The sequence below is a fragment of the Pipra filicauda genome, unplaced genomic scaffold, assembly GCF_003945595.2.
Source record: "Pipra filicauda isolate LSUMZ 115617 unplaced genomic scaffold, ASM394559v2 scaffold251_size2273266_pilon, whole genome shotgun sequence".
NCBI lineage: Eukaryota > Metazoa > Chordata > Aves > Passeriformes > Pipridae > Pipra > Pipra filicauda.
Genome location: NW_024104367.1, coordinates 808,066 through 826,383, shown reverse-complemented (window position 1 = coordinate 826,383; position 18,318 = coordinate 808,066). Strand labels below are relative to the sequence as shown.

General features: G+C 39.8%; 1 long non-coding RNA gene across 1 annotated transcript; it reads right to left on the bottom strand.

Moving 5' to 3' along the window:
* Positions 1-1,247: 1,247 nt before the first annotated feature.
* LOC113983678 lies at positions 1,248-2,181 on the bottom strand. Its single transcript, XR_003539172.2, has 2 exons — positions 2,102-2,181; positions 1,248-1,349 (listed from the first exon to the last, which is right to left on the bottom strand). It is a non-coding gene; the product is annotated as an uncharacterized LOC113983678 (long non-coding RNA).
* Between the last annotated feature and the right edge of the window lie 16,137 nt (positions 2,182-18,318).

Here is an 18,318-nt window from a genome sequence, read left to right as displayed (position 1 = left end):
AATCAAATTGTGCTGCTTTGTCCTCAGGCTCTGTGCAGGGAGCAGATGGCACTTTTGTGTTTTGCCACAAAAATGGTTGGCCTCATCATAAGGGGGCAGCTGGCAAGAGACATGGTAAAGGTTAAACTCGATGCTCTTGAGTCTCTTTCCAACCTTAATGATTCTATGATTCTAGAAATTACCATTACCATAGGAGATGCTCAAATACAGTTTGTGGTGTTCATTTTCTCAGAACCTTGTTGGCATAACCAGCAGGTACCACACTGGATGTAAGTTGAGCTTTTCTTGAGAATAACAACTTCATCATGAATAAAATTGGCTCCTTTTTCAAGACACCCACTGCAATCTTCTTTAAGCAGAGAGTGGTGGTCATGCAAAGATGAACCTGAAGGAGAGGATGACTTGGAGAGTGAACAGTATTCCTGTACATGAAGCAGAACAGCCTGAGGTGCTGATTGTCCTTTTGCTTAAGCAAACTGAAGTATAAAACTGTCTGGGGGACTCCATTGACAACTTCTAGGCTTGTGACTCAGTTTGGCAAAGCTCACAAACCCACTTGGTCAGGAAATACTAGGAAAGGACATAAAACTCTCATCACCTGCACCTTGTTTGTGAAGGGGAGTAATTTTTGAAGATAAAATTTTAAGGGTGCTTGGTAGAGAGTGCCAAGTGCACTCTCAGGGAGTGCCGAATTGCTTAATTTCCTCTCAAAGATTGCCCCAAAGCTGATTCTGTTAACTAAGAATGCTTTATGCTCAGCCCTGTGCTCAGTGACTCATTTTGCCCCAGAGGATCACAGCTGCTACTTGAATTCTTTGCAGAATTTCTCACGTGTCTCCGGGATATGCATCATCAAGTCATTTGCAAATCAGAATGCAGACCTTGCACTGGCACCAGGAGCCAGAGAAAAGCCAACTGCAAGATACAAGCACGGGCTGAACTGTGGATATTTGTACAGTTGCAACAGGTACCAGATGGAGTCCTTGCATCATATTCACATTCAGCTTCAGATATGGCAAACTTGGGTGTTCCAGCCCCAAGCTTAGAAACACACAGTCCACTAAGGCCAAATCTGTGTTTGGATGGATGGGAAACAACACATTTGAAAGCTAAAAGCAAACGATGTTTGGGAGGCTGATGTTGGGGAACTGTTCTAGCCTTTAGTGTCTGAATGAGACCTTTCAGCTTCTCTGTAGTCTGATGAAGGAGGGTTGAATTCCTCAGAAGAAGGCAAAGATGTCCTTTTGTCAATTCTTAAAAAGTTTTGTATTTTCTGTCAAGAGTCACCTTTGCTCTGCCTGAAAACACAAGTAGAAGGACTCAGCCCATGAGCACAATTCCTCACTGACCTGCAGAGTATAGAAACAGAGAATACTGAATTGGAACAGACCCACAAGGATCATTGAAGTTCATCTTCTAGCATGTAGTTGCAGCAGACATCAGTGGGCTGCATCAGCTGGTGTCTCAGACAGTTGAGCTCCCTGGTGATAATGTTGATAAAGCAATCCCAGTCCCTTGCTCCCACTTCACAGATTTTTCCTAACTGGTCTCAGTGGAAACTTCTTGACACCTACCCTACAGATTTGGTGGTTATTCTGCCATGATAGTGCTTTAAAAAGCTTTGTTCTATAGCAGAAATGAAGTTTGACATGTGCAGGTCTGACTACCAAGGGAATGCCCTTTCCACAAGATTTCAATGGGTCTGCTGCTCTCATTACCATGCTTGTGGCAACTTCAAAAGCTGTTATTTGTTTCTGTCATCTGTCACAGAATAAACAGTTTAATTTTTTCCATGTATTTAATTAATCTTGCCTTTTATTTCTGCTCAAAAAGGCACTTTGATTTTTTATTTATTTATTTATTTTAAATCTATATCTAGAAAAATCCTATGAGTGTTTCGTGTGAACAGATTCCATATGCGTCTGCTCCTGGACATTCATTACCACTGTATGATAGTTCAACAGAGCCAAATGGAGGGTTTTTTTAATTTCCTGACTGGACATATAAAACTGAATTAAGGACTTTTAGTGGTGGATAAGATTGAAGCATTTGAATGTTTCATTTTGAATTAGGCCGATGGGATGAGGAGACATGTACTTACTTTTCTGAAGCTCCTTCACAAAATCGTGGGTAGATTTTGCAATAGGTGGAGCAAAAGAAGATGAGTAGCACTCCTTTTCTGCTCAGGAGATCCATCCACTCTTGAGGCTGAACAGAAGAATGAAGCAACAGTAAGGAAGAACATAGAATCATTGAATCATAGATCCATAGAAGCATAGAATGGTTTGGGTTGAAAGAGACCTTAAAGACCGTCTAGTTCCATGGGCAGGGACACTTTCCACTAGACTGGGTTGCTCCAAGCCTCATCCAACCTGGCCTTGGACAATTCCTGGGATGGGGCATCTGCAACTTCTCTGGGAAACTTATGCCAGTGCCTTACCACCAGATTTTGGTGTGAGTTGAGAAGTATTAGGGAAGAAAGAGAATCTAAAAGCTAAAGGAAAGCATGCAAAGGCATATGGTCATGAGCGATTTCCTTCTGCTCTTCACAGAGTGGTTTATCTAAACATGAGACTCTGGTACCTTTTAATATTTCCTGGGATTCCCTCCAGCTGCTGTTTGAGCAGGACTTGGTTTGTTGCATATTCTTTATCACACCAGACTGGCACAGCAACTGAAGGTATTTCACATACATTGGAATGTCTGAAATGTCACTAAAAAGCTTCTTTTTAAGCAACTAATTGGAGTCCCAGTGCCATGATTCAGCCTAAGATTGTCACATAAAAGTGGCTATCTCAGTTCCCACCAGAGTTAATAGTCAACATAGTCAGTGGATATTTGGGATGATTTGTCTCACCATGAAGTACCAGTAGTTTCTGGAACCGGAAACAGCAAACCCCAGAGTGATCAGGCATAAGCCTCATGAAGACCAAATTACCTGTGCTACCTTTTCCTATTGGCTTTTACCCTGGAAAGAGCTCAAGCTCAAAGTCACTTAATTTTAGCTATCTTCTGCGATCTAAGTGTCTAGACTCATTTTGTACTAGCTAGCAAGAAATCAGAACTCCAGGGTCAGACACATCTGATAGATTTTAAATATCTCAGTAGATGTATAAAAAAGTCAGATAAATCAGGTCTCAAAAGAGAGTGTGTTACTAATTAATACACCCTTTTGGCCAGCTGTAAAATACAACAAAACTTAGAGGATTATTGTAACTTTGAAACATTTACATCTCTACCAAATGGGGTTTAAACTGCCTTAGGGTTTGCTTCTGCAAGAGCTGATGGGGCGAAACGAGGGAGCGAGATTGTACAGGCACTGAAAGATGGAAGGACCTCTAAAGATAATTACCTACAAAACTCCATGACAAATGCTGCAAGTGAAGCAACCATAAATACATTGAGGAGACAAAGCCAATACACATTAAAGATTCATGGAGTGCTATTCATTTGTGCTCTCTCTTTTGGCTCTGGATAGGCAGATATATGAATTCAACACCAGGTAAAGCCCCTTTAATGATGGACAAAGACTCATAAATCCCAGGAAACTTTCCATAGCTCACAAGGAGGATTTCTTTTGTCCCACCATTTGTTTTCCCATACAGTTGGAAGAGCAGAAGATGTATTATACTCTAAATCTACCTACTGACTTATGTAATTTAATGTCTCATTTAGTGAGCTAATTTCCTTTCACGAAAGGGGTAAACACCTGCTTTTTAAAATAAATGCTATTTCTATGTGAGCTATTTTGGAAAATGACCCCTCACAAGTATCACGGGCTCACAGACACAAAATGGGAGGACTGGAAAGAATAAAGAGGCCACTTGGTCTGTCTTCTTGTGTCTGGGCAACAGATACAACAGAGGACACGAGGACCTAACATGGACAGGTAGAAATCAAAACCTCCACCAAACAGATTGCAAAAAGGAAACAAAATGCACACATAAAAAAGTGATTTAAGAAACAGAACTTCAAAGTGATTATATCATTTCTCAGAGGACTCTCAGGATGTTGTTCTTAAAAGTAGAGGAGCAAGAAGGAGAAAAACCAACACCCTAAACCAAACATGTTTAGTGATGAACAGATAATAAACATTAACACTAATTTGCCCTGTGAAAGACCATATGAAACAAAGACGAAAAAGAAAGAACATCCTCATCAGAAGCTCAAAGAAGAGACATGGCCTCATAAATGAAAGACGACTTTTTCCATGCTTCAGGAAGGAGTTTATCTGTTATCAGAATCCTCTATTCTATATCCTTTTCTTCCCAGATGCTTTCAAAGACTGAATCTTATTTTACTATCCAGCTGTTCCGTTCCTACAGTATCCTACTTATTAGAGTGCATTGATAGAAATTAGTTAATTGGCTAATGGTATGAAGAACCTGAAGATGCATTTTTTATTGTAAATATGAGGAACTTTTAAGTGTTCTCCGGGTAACAAAAGATTTGTGTTCAAGGAGAAATTTTCTTCTGGACTTGGAGTTTGGATATTCAGCCCTGTTCTGCCTGGACTGATGGGCATGTGGAGAGGGAGAAGTGAATCACTTAACTGAGGTATCTGCAGAGGATGCATGTTTGCTTCTTTGAAAATCAGTAGAGAGAACAAGATTCCTGCAGAAGGTCATTTAGATGTTGAGCTGTTTTAGATGGCTACAGATTCTGAGTGCAGACAAGGTCTTTCAGATGGGCAGAGATATTTAGGCAGACCTTCTATGGGGGAAAGAGTTCTCCCTATCCATAAATGGCAGAATGAAGATGCTGATTAAATATAATGCAAGTCTGTGTATGTTTTCTGCTTCCCAAGTGAACAGAACTACCTTCCTAAATTGTTATGTACTTTCCAATACAGAATAGCAGATGATTTAATAAAGGAGTTCTCATACCAGAAATTAAGTATACTGACCACTTTGATGAATGTTAGATAACAAGAGAATTATCTCATTTTGCTGCAGTTTTCTCTTAGTTTCTGAATGACATTTCATTTTTGTCTGTCTTTAGGGAACATGTTGCTTCTGCCAACCATCTCTGTGTATTGTATTTAAACAGTTCCTCTAGTTTTGCAAACCAGTTGGTGTGGAGACACACCAGTGCATGTGATGCAATGCTGTGACCTCAACAACTAGCAGTGTGGGGACAGAAAAAGAGAGGGAAAGTGCTGAACCTGAGCACCCTGCACTCATCCGTATCTCTTGTATTGAAAAGTGATTACTGAGTGAAACCTAAAAGCTTAGAGCATGTGGTTTCTCCAGAAACAATGAATCAAAGTGGTGTGTTTTATAGAGGGAAAACCTGCTGGGTGTTTGCAACCTAAGATATCTTTGAGAATTACAGGAATTCAGATGTTTTCCATTTGGGAAATAGTGTTTCCCAGTGCTGGTGGAATGGCTTTGAATACACTATGGCAGTGATGTACTTTTTCTGCTTTCTTTCTTTCTACTGCTCCTGGAATACTTTGAGAAAGGTTCAGTGGAGCAAGGAGAACCCCAGAGTATTTGTTCCTTGAACCCAGAATCTGCTGGAGCCTTCTAATTTCTTTCCAGTTCTTTTGTCTTTGGCCTCTGCAGGAACAAATGAGCCGTGATTAATGCTGATGAAAGCATTAAGGAGATGATTTCCTCTCCTCCCTCCAAAATTATTGATTGGAACACAGTCTGAGAAGACTCAATTAAAACTTTATCATGTGGCTTTATTTCCTTCACCATCTATATAAAGATAAGGGGCATCTGCTATTCCCTTTCTCTCCATTATTTAGGTTGCAAAGTAGGCAGTCAAAGCTGTTCTCATTTTGGGTATCAGTTCTGTTACACTTCACACATTTATCTCATTTTTAACCGGTGTGGGTTACCACTTTTTTCCCCCTAGCAACAGATAACAAGCTCTCGGTTGTACTGTGTGTGCTTTGGGTGACTTCACCATGAGCAAGGCTGTGTTACCTGTTAAATTAAGACACAAAGACTGGGATTGAAGAAAACTGAGTAGAACTTGTAAATTAAAAGATTTTCTCTAGATCATCTATACTTGTGACCTTTTCTTTCCAGAAAACTCAAGATCCTACCTTGTTCTGTGGGTGGGAGATATTTTAATAAGTAGTGTATAAATAATAAAAAAAAAAAATCCTCCGGAGTTTAGATACCCATTTGCAATTGTCCACAGCAATCATAATAATTCAATCTGAAAAGGGCAGTAAATACAGAAATGTCTTGCAAGAGGATATTCCTACAGTACTAAGAATGTTTTTTTTATTCCTTTCTCCACTGAAAGAAGAAAAATGTTTTGCATATAAAAACCATATCTGTAATTGATGTGGAGAGGGCAATCTCTGAATATCTCAGTAGTAAGGAAATGCTCAGTCCTGTATCTTTCATGCCACTGGAATTTTTCTACTGACTTCTGGGGAGTAAGATCAGGTCCATGGACACTTTTTCTCTACATCCATGGTTTTGTTCACAGTAAGTGAATTTTTTTTCTGAACAGTTTTATCCCTATCAACACAAATTCTTTAAAATGTGCTTTATCAGCTTAATTTGCTATTTCAGCTGGCTGCACCAGCCTGTTTGTAAGAACAGAAAAGCAATCCCTCCACAGGCCTGGTACTGTCTCAGGCCAAAGTTACCTTGGTTTAGCTAAGCCTCTTGAATTCTAATTTTCACAGTCCAGTCTCCTGTTGAGTCTTGCCAGTCTCCAGATTAGAAGTCACTTGTCCATCAAAGTTCTGAGAACTTCCAAGAATCAATCCTACATGAGCTATTACAGAATATGAAGGGACATCCCATTTTTCACCAGATTTGCCTACCTTGAGTGAAGGGTTATGAAGCCATTAAAGTACCTTCTATGTCACTGCACAGGTATTTATAAGGAGCACATTAGCAGCTATTCTTTTCTTTTTGTCTTGTTCTGAGGTTCTGATGGATGAGTTTGGGTGTGTTTCACTCAGTTTCTTTAAAATCTTGTCATCCTTGGATGTCTTTTCTTCAGGTCTTTCTATCCTAAGCTTGTCCCATCAGAGTTGGCAGAACAAAGATACATCCATGCTTTGACAGCACCAATACTACTTGCAACTGCAGGCAGTGCTAAGACTGCATTGAGAACTGGACAGAATTCAACAAAGATCTGCATTTTGACTTAAATTAGGCATGTTGGGAAAGTGGACTGAAGTAATCCAAAAAATGTCTGTATAATTATACTTGTTTGATGTAAGGAGTGATTAGTAGGCAGAAAAATCTCATTCATGCTCTTCCCACTCAGATACTCATACCCTAATTAAGAATAGTATTACTTTTTCTGGTTTACTTCCTAAATGGCACAAATAATACTGAAAATAAAGCTGGTCAGGCAGTTACACAAGTAAACTGGTGTCATTATATCAACGGAATAAGAAACATTGTCCTGTGCAGGCAGGTTTTCAGCCTTTCAAGCTACACTGGGGATGTGACACAGATACCTGGGTGTCAAGTCTATAAACATAATGACAGTATACACAGTGCTCCATTTGGAACACATTTTTTATTTATTTCATTCTTCACAGCCTTAATTGGCATACCTCATAGGGAGTCATCTCCGGTGCTTCTTCCAATGAATATTAATCACCTGGGAATGTAGAAGAAACCACCTCTGCTGTGACAATAGCTTGATTTCTCTCTGAGGGAGAGGGATTAAATCTCAGTGCCTCTCTAATGACATTATTTGTTATTTTCAGGACAGGCAGTTGCATCCTAATGGAATTCAAACATAATACAAGATAAAAAGAAATAAATAGTTGCCAATGTTCTCCTTATAATTATCCATGCAGTGACACACACTTGAGTGTATCAGAGCTCTGCAGTGAACTGGTGTCTGGGGCACGTCTTCCTTTGAAATTCTGAGGAGAGTTTAAGCTGTTTTGTGGAGTGTGTGGACAGTGTTTCTTCTACAATTTTCTTCCTGCTTTCTATAGGAAAGTGGTCACTACATAAACCCCCTGAAATTAAAAAATACATCTTGGCAAAGTACACCCAGGTCTTCCTAGGAAAGTCGGTAACTTCTGTGCCTTTGAGGATCTTTTGAATATTCAGAACACAAGAATTGGAAGGAATTCCAAAATCACCCATATTGGTCCTTGCTTCAGGGTTTCCAAACAGACTCCCAATAATGGCCTGCTGAGGTCAAAAATAGTTGTGGGATCAGGACAAGACAGGTCTTGTGCTAAGTCGAAAAAATGGAGATATTTTTGTGCAAGGAGAAAAATGAGAATAAAAATATAAAAAGCAATTCTTACCAATAATGAACAGATTGTAAATCAAGTCTGTAAGCAAATGAGGGATGTGTTTAATTACCTACCTGGAAAGATTTACTGAGAGTAAATTATGGAAATGTTTACATTTCTAGTGGATAAAAATCAGTGAAGGTCTATTGGTGTCACCAACAGATGTCTGATTTCTATCCAGGGAGAACTTGGTTCCTTCAGCTTTTGAGGATACTTTGTAGACTGATTTATTCTCTTTGTTGAAAAGAAAGGATTTGAGATTTTCTTTAAATGATTTTTAAGCTCTAAAATCTTGCACAACAGTTTTCAACAGCTGTGATAAACATTGGAGGGATCAATAATTCTGAAGATAAAGGAGGGAATAAAGAAGATGGGGCTAAAGAAGAGGAGAGGGAGATGAAAGTTGAAAGATTTCTCTTTGAAGTGGAGCTACAGCTGTTGTGCTGCACTGGGATCTCATGTTCTTATTCTATATTGTGCCTAAAATATCCTGCCAGACTACATTTCCCATCACACTTTCCAAAGCAGAGCTGGTCTCCTACCATCTGTTTAACAGCACAGGCTTCTGTTCCCAACTGGAAAGAAAGTGTTAAAGTGGAGAGAGTGTGGTGGTGTTTTTATATTAGTCACATCCTAACTAATTCTGGACTTATTTATTCTGTAATTGTCTCTCAATGGCATGAATGATGAAGTGAAAATGCATTCTTTCCTGATGCTGGACTCTGTTGTCTCTGGCCATTCCAATAAAGCGTCATTGTTTGGAAAGGGATGGGGGTAGAATCCATTCTGTCAGTCATTTGTGGATCCCTCAAGATTAAACAACAACAAAAAGCTGTATAAAGACCATAACCTGAAAGGCAAAACGGAAGCATCATTGAAGACCAGAGGAGCTGAACCTTTATTTTCATGGTTTTGAAGGTTTCTCCATGAATTGCGAGTCAATAAAACAAGCAGCACAAATGTCTCAATAGGCAAAGAAAAGCAAAATTGCTGTTTATTTATTCATGTCCATATTTTGGTTAGAGTTATTATAGTTTTTAAAATTTAGATTACTGTTCTCTGTGCTTTAGCCTGGACCTTCTTAGACTCTGAGGTCCAAGGAGATATCATTAGAAAGACTCAAGGCTTTTTAACAGGGTACATTTTTCTTCTATTTTTATTTTTTTTTAAATTGGAAATGATTCAGCAAAATGTGGAGTTTTGGGTTGGTGGTGGAAACAAGTGCAAAAAAAACCCCAAAAACACAAACCAAAAAACGAGTTTTGATAAAATTTTCTTCTGGAAGATCTTGGTTTCTGTGATGGAGTTACATGATTGTGGTTGAAGAAGCGAAAAAATATTCAACTGTTCCTCAACAGCAAAGACCATTAATAGCAGTAGTAAACCTCTGGGATGGGAAATCCAAGAGTTGCACCCTTGCTGAAACAATGTTAGACCATCATTAACCTTGTGTGTGATGATGTGGTGCTGCTGTCATGTAGGTGGTTGCCAATCTGAGCAAGAAGATGTCCCTGCCCATGGCAAGGGTGTTGCGACTTGATCCTTAAAATCCTTTCCAATCCAAACTGTTTCATGATTCTAAGTTTGATTCTATGATAAAGCCTCTCTTTAAGCTCCAGTTCTAAGTGTATTCAACCTGATTTCGTTCACAGAGGATTTATATCCTGAGGACAAAAAAACCTATGTATGCACACTTTATGGATGGTAAGTCTGTCTGCTCCAGTCAAGAGTGGATACCTTTTGTGATTATTAAATGAGAATTTGATTAGATTTTGTTATCTCTACTTCCCTTGTGAAGAAGGGTGACTATTAGACAGAAAGTCATTAGAGCCTGACTGTGTCTGTGCATCACAATGAACGAATGGTTCACTCCACCCACCACCCTGACACAGGCACAGTCTTAGCAGAAAACAGCTGGAAAACAACTTCACTTCTCTGTTGTACAGCCACACACTCTCTAAACTGACTATTCAGGTACATTTCTGTGTAAGAATGAAGAGTTACATTCCTTTTCTTTTTTTTGCTGTGTATTCAAGGATTTTGCTGGAAGTCAGTAAATAACCTGTGGATCAGCCTTTACTCTTTCCTGTGAGGGTGGGGAGGCCCTGGCACAGGTTGCTCAGAGAATCTGTGGCTGCCCCACCCCTGGAACTCTTCAAGGCCAGATTGGATGGGTCTCGGAGCACCCTGGTCAAGTGGAAGGTTCTATGGTAGGGGGTTGGAACTTGATGATCTCTAAGGTCTGTTTCAACCCAGACCATTCTGTGATTCTGTGATTCTCTGATTCTCTTTGTGGCATTACCTGAGAGAAATCAGTACCAGCTTCTCCTGGGGAAAAAGCCTCAGCAGGTCTTCATGCAATTAATGATTACTTATTAAATATTATTAGTGGTTAAAAATTGACATTATTTGTTAGTTCACTGCACTTGCATAGTCCTTGTCTGACAAGCAGGTTTGTCTGACTGGGGAAAATAAAGGTGCAAAGCAAGGTTGAGAAGTGTAAAACAATATCACGAAGGATAGAATAGCATGGAGGCAGAAAACACCTCATCTGACATGATACAATAAATCAGGACATTGCTGTAGACTTTGGGATATGCTGAGCATTAGGACAGGGAAGTTACTGAAGAGGACAGGAGTTTAGGGCACACCAAACAGCCTAATTGGAAAGAGCAGTTAGAAGATGAAGGAGATGACTGTGATCTGCATTACAAAGCAGATCAAGTTGAATGATTGCAAAGGTCTCTTCTGGCATTGAATTTTTTGTCTGTGGAAGGGTTTCATTTAAATAATTCATAACCAAGAGCAAATTCTGAACAATTGCGGAAAAAAATTCAGTACAAGCCTGCTAGGGATTCTGGGGTTTGGTCTTCAATATCTGAGCTCTTGAACTTTCCTAATGAAAATACTAATAACTTTTTAATTCTCTGCTTCAAGCCTCATTGCAGAAAATCATCAATGATATATTCAATTGTAAAATTCACAGAGGGCTTCACAGTTATATAAATCATTCAATTAAAGAGAAACTGCATTACATGACTGAATCAACCAAATGGAGTTTGAGAGTGGATTCAGTTTTGTACTTTTCTTTAAAGGTATTGTGTGCAGAGCTATTTGTTATTCATTTAAAAACTGAAATAAAATTTCAAAAAATTGCTTTTTTGTGCATAATCCAAAAAAGAAGTAAATTAATTATTATACATCTTTTCAGTAAGGATTATCTCCTTTTTTATTAAATGTCTTTTGAACCCTCAGAAACCCAGAATATGAGTTTGATTTTTTTCCTGCTTGTGTTGTTAAGACTTTAGATTTATGTCTTTAGATTTAGGAGTTTACAGCTATTTCTAAGAGAATAATTTGCAGGGGGGCTGGAATTAGATGATCTTGAAGGCCTCTTCCAACTCAAACCATTCTATGATTCTATGAATTAGCGGTGTCTCATTTGAATGACTTTCAGATGACAAAAATAGCAACATTGTTTTGTCTGTGAGCAAACGCAAATTTGCTACCTCTGAATAGTTTAATCCATACCCCCTGTCAGTCTTCTGCCACTGGTCTCCAACCATCCACACTGTGCTGCTTTGGTGTGGTGGGTTATTTCTGGGATCAATAGAGGCTCATGTAGCAGCTTTCAGAAATTTGGTGCCTGGTGGTGCCATGTTTGTCCTCTACCTGTTCATGACCCTCCCCTGGGTTATGCTGGGAGGCAGAAGCTGCAGGGTGGGTGCTCTCATACCTCAGACCACTTGCACCGCTCAAAAGGTCCAACGCTAATTGTGAGAAGCAAATAAATAAGTATATATATGACTATGTAGAGCATGTGAGCAAGATGGATTGCTCAGTGTGTTACAGGACAATGGAAAGATGGAAAGAAATATGGTCTTCATTGTAGTGATTGTGCTTCTACAGCCCAAGGCATCAAAAACGTCATGATGTTTATGTGCTAATAAAATCTTAGCAGTAATTCTCCCTCCATGCACAAAGCCTTTGCTACAGTCTGTCCTCTGAATCACCTTTAAGGAAAAAAAATTAGTAATTTCATTCCTCCTTAGGGAGGGATAAGGTTTGTGCTGCTGTGAGACTCTTAATGTTGGTGCAATGCACGGGCCATTGTGCATGGGAATTTCTGGAGTGCTTGGGAGCTGCCTATTTAGGGTAGAGTGGGAGAGAAAATTGATTGGATCAAAAGTTTCAAATCTAATGAGTGTCTGTTAAAGATGCATCCCTTGATCATTAGCTTATAATATTCTTGGAAACTAAAGGAAAAATCTTTCCTGTAATATTCATATGAATATGTGGAGACTTGCCTCCAATTTTTCTGGAAAAAGCAGCCTGACTGGGACTCCTCTGTTGTCTAATGGTAGAAATGAAACATTTCAGGCTCTGCTGTCATGAACAAGATAAATGCAATACTGAAATAAATAAATGAACACTGAAAAAATCCCCTTCTTTCAATTTTTACTTGTGATTTGGCAGCCAGAAAAAGAAATCTTTAGGAACCATCTGTAGTGAGCCTCTCAGAGCCCCTTGTGCATTCAGAAGTGAGTGGGATGGCTGGTCTTTGACGTGGGTGCTCTTTTGAATTCAGAGAGCAAAAGTCAGAGCACCATATTTAGTATCCATCCATCACCAGTGATGTAGGCCTGTGATGTGGAAAGCTGTGAGCCCATAAACAAGTGAGTCCAAATAGCACTTGTTTGCAAACATAACATGTAAAAATGGGTTCAGGAGTACACTGAGTATTTCTCCTACAAAAACAGGCTTGGCATGTTCAGTGTGGAGAAATCTCCAGGGAGACCTTACAGCACCTTCCAGTACCCAAAGAGGCTACAAGAGAGCTGGAGAGGGACTTCTTACAAGGGCATGTAGTGATAGCGCACAGGGAAATGGCTGCATACTGACAGATGGCAGGTTTAGATCAGATATTAGGAAAAACATCTTTGTTGTGAGGTTGATGAGGGAACGGAACACGTTGCCCAGAGAAGCTGTGGCTGCCCCATCCCTGGAAGTGTCCAAGGCCAGATCCGATGGGGCTCTGAGCAACCTGGTCTAGTGGAAGATGTCTCTGCTATGGCAGTGGAGTTGGAACTGGATGGTCTTTAAAGGTCCCTTCCAACCCAAAGCACTCTATGTTTTATGATTCCGTGATCAGGCCTTGACGTTATGCGGTTTTGGGACATTAATTGAACTCCTGAGCAGTCAAGAGCCAGCTACTACCAGTGATGATGCCTAAGCACCCAACCTCATCTGAAGGCTGGAGCTGAGCAGTGCTCAGCATCCTCAGCTGATCTTGGGGTGTCAGTGTGGAACAAACCAAGAGAAGGAAATATTGAGAAATTATAGAGGCCACCAGAAAGAGGAGGGGAGGAGAAGGTCTGGTTAGAGTTGAGGGGTGGAATTACGCAGGAATTTGGTCTGGTGTACATATCTGAGTAGTCATAGACCTGTTCACTACAGACAGAGTTTGTCACCTCACTGGTCTTGGTGCATTTTAGCTGTTTGGTCCTGGCCTTGGTGAAGAAGTTGAGTAGCTTTGAGTAACAGAACCACCACCTCTGTGTCTAAAATCTCCTACGCTTCCTGTGGCAGCTTAACCTGCATGAACATGAATTTCTATAGAATGTGATATTCTTTTGGCACTCATCTAATAATGCAGATCAGATCCCATCTCTCACACCTCTATTTCAGGCTCAGGCCAAGAAAATCTCTATGTCTGCATCCTGTATCAGAGGAAGGAGAAAGCAGCTGGGATATATTCAATACCTGTATGTTCTCCTAGACATGTAATTGGCTCCTTCCTCTGTGCTGGGGTGGAGCTGTAAATCAGCACAGTTATGAAGGTGAATGCTAATGCTGAGTGACACTCACACCCTGAAGGTTGCTAAGCAATAAATAAAGGCATTTTTTTCACCTTACATGCATTGATGTATAGGCTAATCCCAGATCTGTAATTCTCTCTATCCTGTCTGTGCTTTTCTCTCTGGCTCCAGATGCTGGCATTTTGTTTATGAGGGTCTTGATGGGGTTTGTTCTGCTCCTGGGAGGTCTCATCTGCAATATACTGCAGTCAGATTTGTGAATCTACTTAAGAAAAGTTATTCACACCCAGAACTTGTATTAAGCCTAAGGAAAAAGATTTTAATTAGTTATAATGGGGTTATGAAAGGTCTCATTTGAGGCTGGTAGTTCATTTCTTTGTAAGACCACAACATCATGATAAAAAAATCAGATTTTTCTTTATCAACCATGGGCATTTTTACTGCAGTCAAATTATCTTTTAAAATTCTTATCTTCCACAAATTATGTTTTTGGGAGGAGAAGAAGAAGTAACACCAAAACCAAAAAACTTGACAAGATTAAAAACTGTTTTTCAGGTTTTGGGGTGGGTTTTATCTCAGGACATTTTGACCCAAACCCAAAACACTTCAGCATGAGAAAAAGTCAGTGAATGGCTGTAACTTACAACCCATACAATGTCTTTTCAGATATTTATGTCCTTTTTACATGATTTCAAACTTGGGCCCTGAAGTTTGAAGTGCAGTGAGTTGTTTTTCAGATGAGTATCCCCTTGCTGCAATATTATAGTTCCAATAAGCTGTTGAAAACAAGCAAAGGTTTGTATAAACTAGAGGTTTTTTTCAGGCACCATGAAATATGGAAACTCAACCTTTTGACAGGTCATACATTTCCTTTTGACTGTCACTACTTCAAAACCATTAAAAGTCTGTTTTCTTTGAGTGATCTATTCCTTAAGAAGAGTGTATAATTTACCTGACATCCTCTGTTGTTTTGTTTGAGATGGCATATGAGTTGTGTGGTCAGCACTTGTCTCAAATATATCATCCAGCAACAAAGTACAAGTATTTCATATATAAATCTTTTATATAATATATAATAGATCATACAGTCATTTATTATCTGTCTTCATTTTCTCTGTGTCTCATTCATTTTTTGATATGATATCACGGAATCATAAGACATAGAATTGTTTGTGTTGAAAGAGACCTTCTACAGTAGTGCAACTTCCCTAACATGGGTAGGAACATCTTCCACTGCTCAAAGTCACGTCCAACCTGGCCTTGAACACTTCCAGGGATGGGGCATCTACATCTGGGCAACCTGTGCCAGTGTCTCGCCACCCTCATCTTTACAAATTTCTTCCTCATATGCAGTCTAAATCTACCCTCTTTCAGTTTAAAATCACTGCCCCTTATCCTGTCACTGCAGGCCTTGGTAAAAAGTCTCTGTTTTCTTATGCCCCCCAACTCCCCTTACATATAGAAAGGATTCAGAAGGTCTCCTTGGAGTTTTCTCTTCTCCAGGCTCACCAATCTCAACTCTCAGTGAGAGCGAGGATTGCTTTGATTCAGATGCAACACCTTGCACTTGGCATCGTTGAACTTCTTGAGGTTCTCATGAACTCACTCCTCAAACCTGTCGAGATCCCTGTGGATGGCACTTTTTTTTTCCTTGAGTGTTTTTTCTTCCAGCTGCACCACTCATCTTGGTGTCATCTGAATACTGTCAGTGCCAAAAATCCCACTGTCTGTGTTATTGATGAAGATATCAAATAATGTTGGTCCCAGTATGGACTCTGGAGGAGTGACAATTTTAGTGGTTTTCAGCTGGACATTGAGCCATTGACTAGAAGTATTTGGATGTGGCTATCCATCCAGTTCCTTGCCCATCTAACAGTCCATCCATCAAATCCATGTCTCTTCAATTTAGAGGCAAGAATGTTGTAGGGGACCAAACCAAAGACCTCGCAGAATTCCAGGTCAATGACATCAGTAGCTCTTCCCCTGTTCCATGGGTGCAATTCTTCTGTTTGGGAGCAGCTCTGCTGAGGAGTTACACAGGCTGTGAAAATGAACCAGAGATAAACCAGGCCATAAACCTTCTAAATGTGTGCTACGACGGTGGATTCCACCCACCTTTAGTTATTAGAATCTGGCATTGACAGCACGGGAAGAAGAATATAGAGCAATACACACTTCTCCTGTAAAAATAATGTGGTGGCTGTGAAACAGAGCAAGAGCTCTGGTGTTGGGCTCTAACCAATTTGAGAGATGGGAAGCATCAGGAACGACTCAAAAGGCTGCAAATCACTGCCGAGATTCTTACGAGATGTGGGAAGCTGAGAGCCCCAGAAGATTGACTCATAACAGGCATTTAGGTCCTAAAGACTGATTGATACATTGTTTTGACTGAATGCATCATTGCCAGTAAGAAGGGCAAATCTGAAAATTATGTCATCATTCACTGGGAAGTAGTTACAGTGTGACACGTCAACCCTCTTGATTCGACCTGCCATCCAGCAATCTGTGCATCGGGGCTTCTAATTTATTAAAATGGCTCTTTTATTTTTCCTTTGAAAAGGATTTTATAAACAGCTCATTTGAAGGATGATATCAAGTGTCTTTTGCTTCATTAGTTTCTTTCACCCTATACTATGTCTTAGAGCAAGGCAGGGAATTATAACACCATTATAAGGCTCATAACTATTGCTGTCAATAAAACACACAAGGCTGAATTCAGAAAATAATTCCCTCTGGCTGTAATTGGCAAATAAAGTTGATTTTTTTTTGTGACCTTTATGTCTTTCTCTACAGTGGGGATCAGGCTGGGATGCTCTAGACCTGTGTTTTAAAAAAGATAGTATCTTTTACCAGGAAGGTATCATCCTATGTCATGCCAGGATGGAGTCAATACTCTATATCCCTTTGCTTAACCTCTGCCACCTGGTACCTGCACTTGTAGGTACACATGGCTCCTCCCAGTCCTATGTTCCCAGAATTTTAGGGGAGTAATCAGTAATCCTGACATTTCCAGAAGGGAAAGGGTTGATTTTTTCCCCCCTTTTGAAATATACTTTGTTTATTACTTTAGTATTTCTAGTCTATCAAGTAATGTATTACAGTAGAAAAAGAACTTGGTTTTGGTTTTGGTTTTGTCAAAAAAATAGTGAACTTAATCCAGGTGGTATTGATTTTAACATTTCCCCTCTTGAGATTTGCCTCCAAAGATTTGTCTTCCCATCCTGTGATTGACTTGGTGACCTGCCTTTGAAACCTCCCTGGTGTCAAAAACTGGAGTTAAAATCCGTATATCACACTTGTACATTTTGGTGATGGCTCTCTATCCCCGCTGTCACTCTTAGAGATCTCACTGAGCCTGTGATGGGACATTGCTGAACTCAAACCCAACAGGAAAACTGAATATCTGGACAATGAGCTGCCAGGGAGAAGATTGTGAGGATGGAAACATGAGGGAAACCATAAAAGATCAAAGAGCTTAAAAAAATGTATTGATTTTATGTAGAACTTTCATAACTCAGTTTCAGGGTGTGAAGGTCAGCAATGATAAGGGAATCATTGGATGGGGGGGGTGCTTAATTCTGCCTGTGCTCAGTCTGCTGGAGGGTGAGGCTGGATGGCAGCCAGTAACTGAGCCCTTGTAATCTGATCTTTTCTTTTCTTCTTTTTTTTTTTAGTGTCACACTTACAAAATTAGATTTTTATCCAGAAATGAAAAACTGATGATAGGGAGAAAAACTGATGGTATACAATCTATCTTCTCGTCTCAAAATAAAATATTTTAAGGGATTTATATAAATGTGAAAAAACCCTCCCAGAACAAACCTCCACATTGTTTTTGTAAAAACAAAGTGTGAAATATCAAGGATCCATTCTAGAGTAATTGTCTTTCCATTCTTTCACCACTGCAAACCTTCTAAAAAATTATTGTACACTGAGTTCATACCCCTGTCACCTCAGGTTTGGGCCTAAACACTAGAGGTTACTGTGGGTTGGAAAGAATTTGTATTAGAGCAGCATTAGAGCAAACCCTGACAGTTCCAGGTGGTGTAGTGGCCTGGAGGCAGCACATCTGTAACAGAAGGAATGCAGCTCACCTGGAATTTGTTTTCCTCATGCCAATAGATGTGGTGCTGCTCTTAGGGACAAAGGACAGCTTCATTGATCTTCCAGAGGACTTTTCAGGCATATGATTGGGAAAAAAAGTGTGAACCAAAAGAGAAGTGAAATATGTTACTGGACTGTAAGATTCAAAAC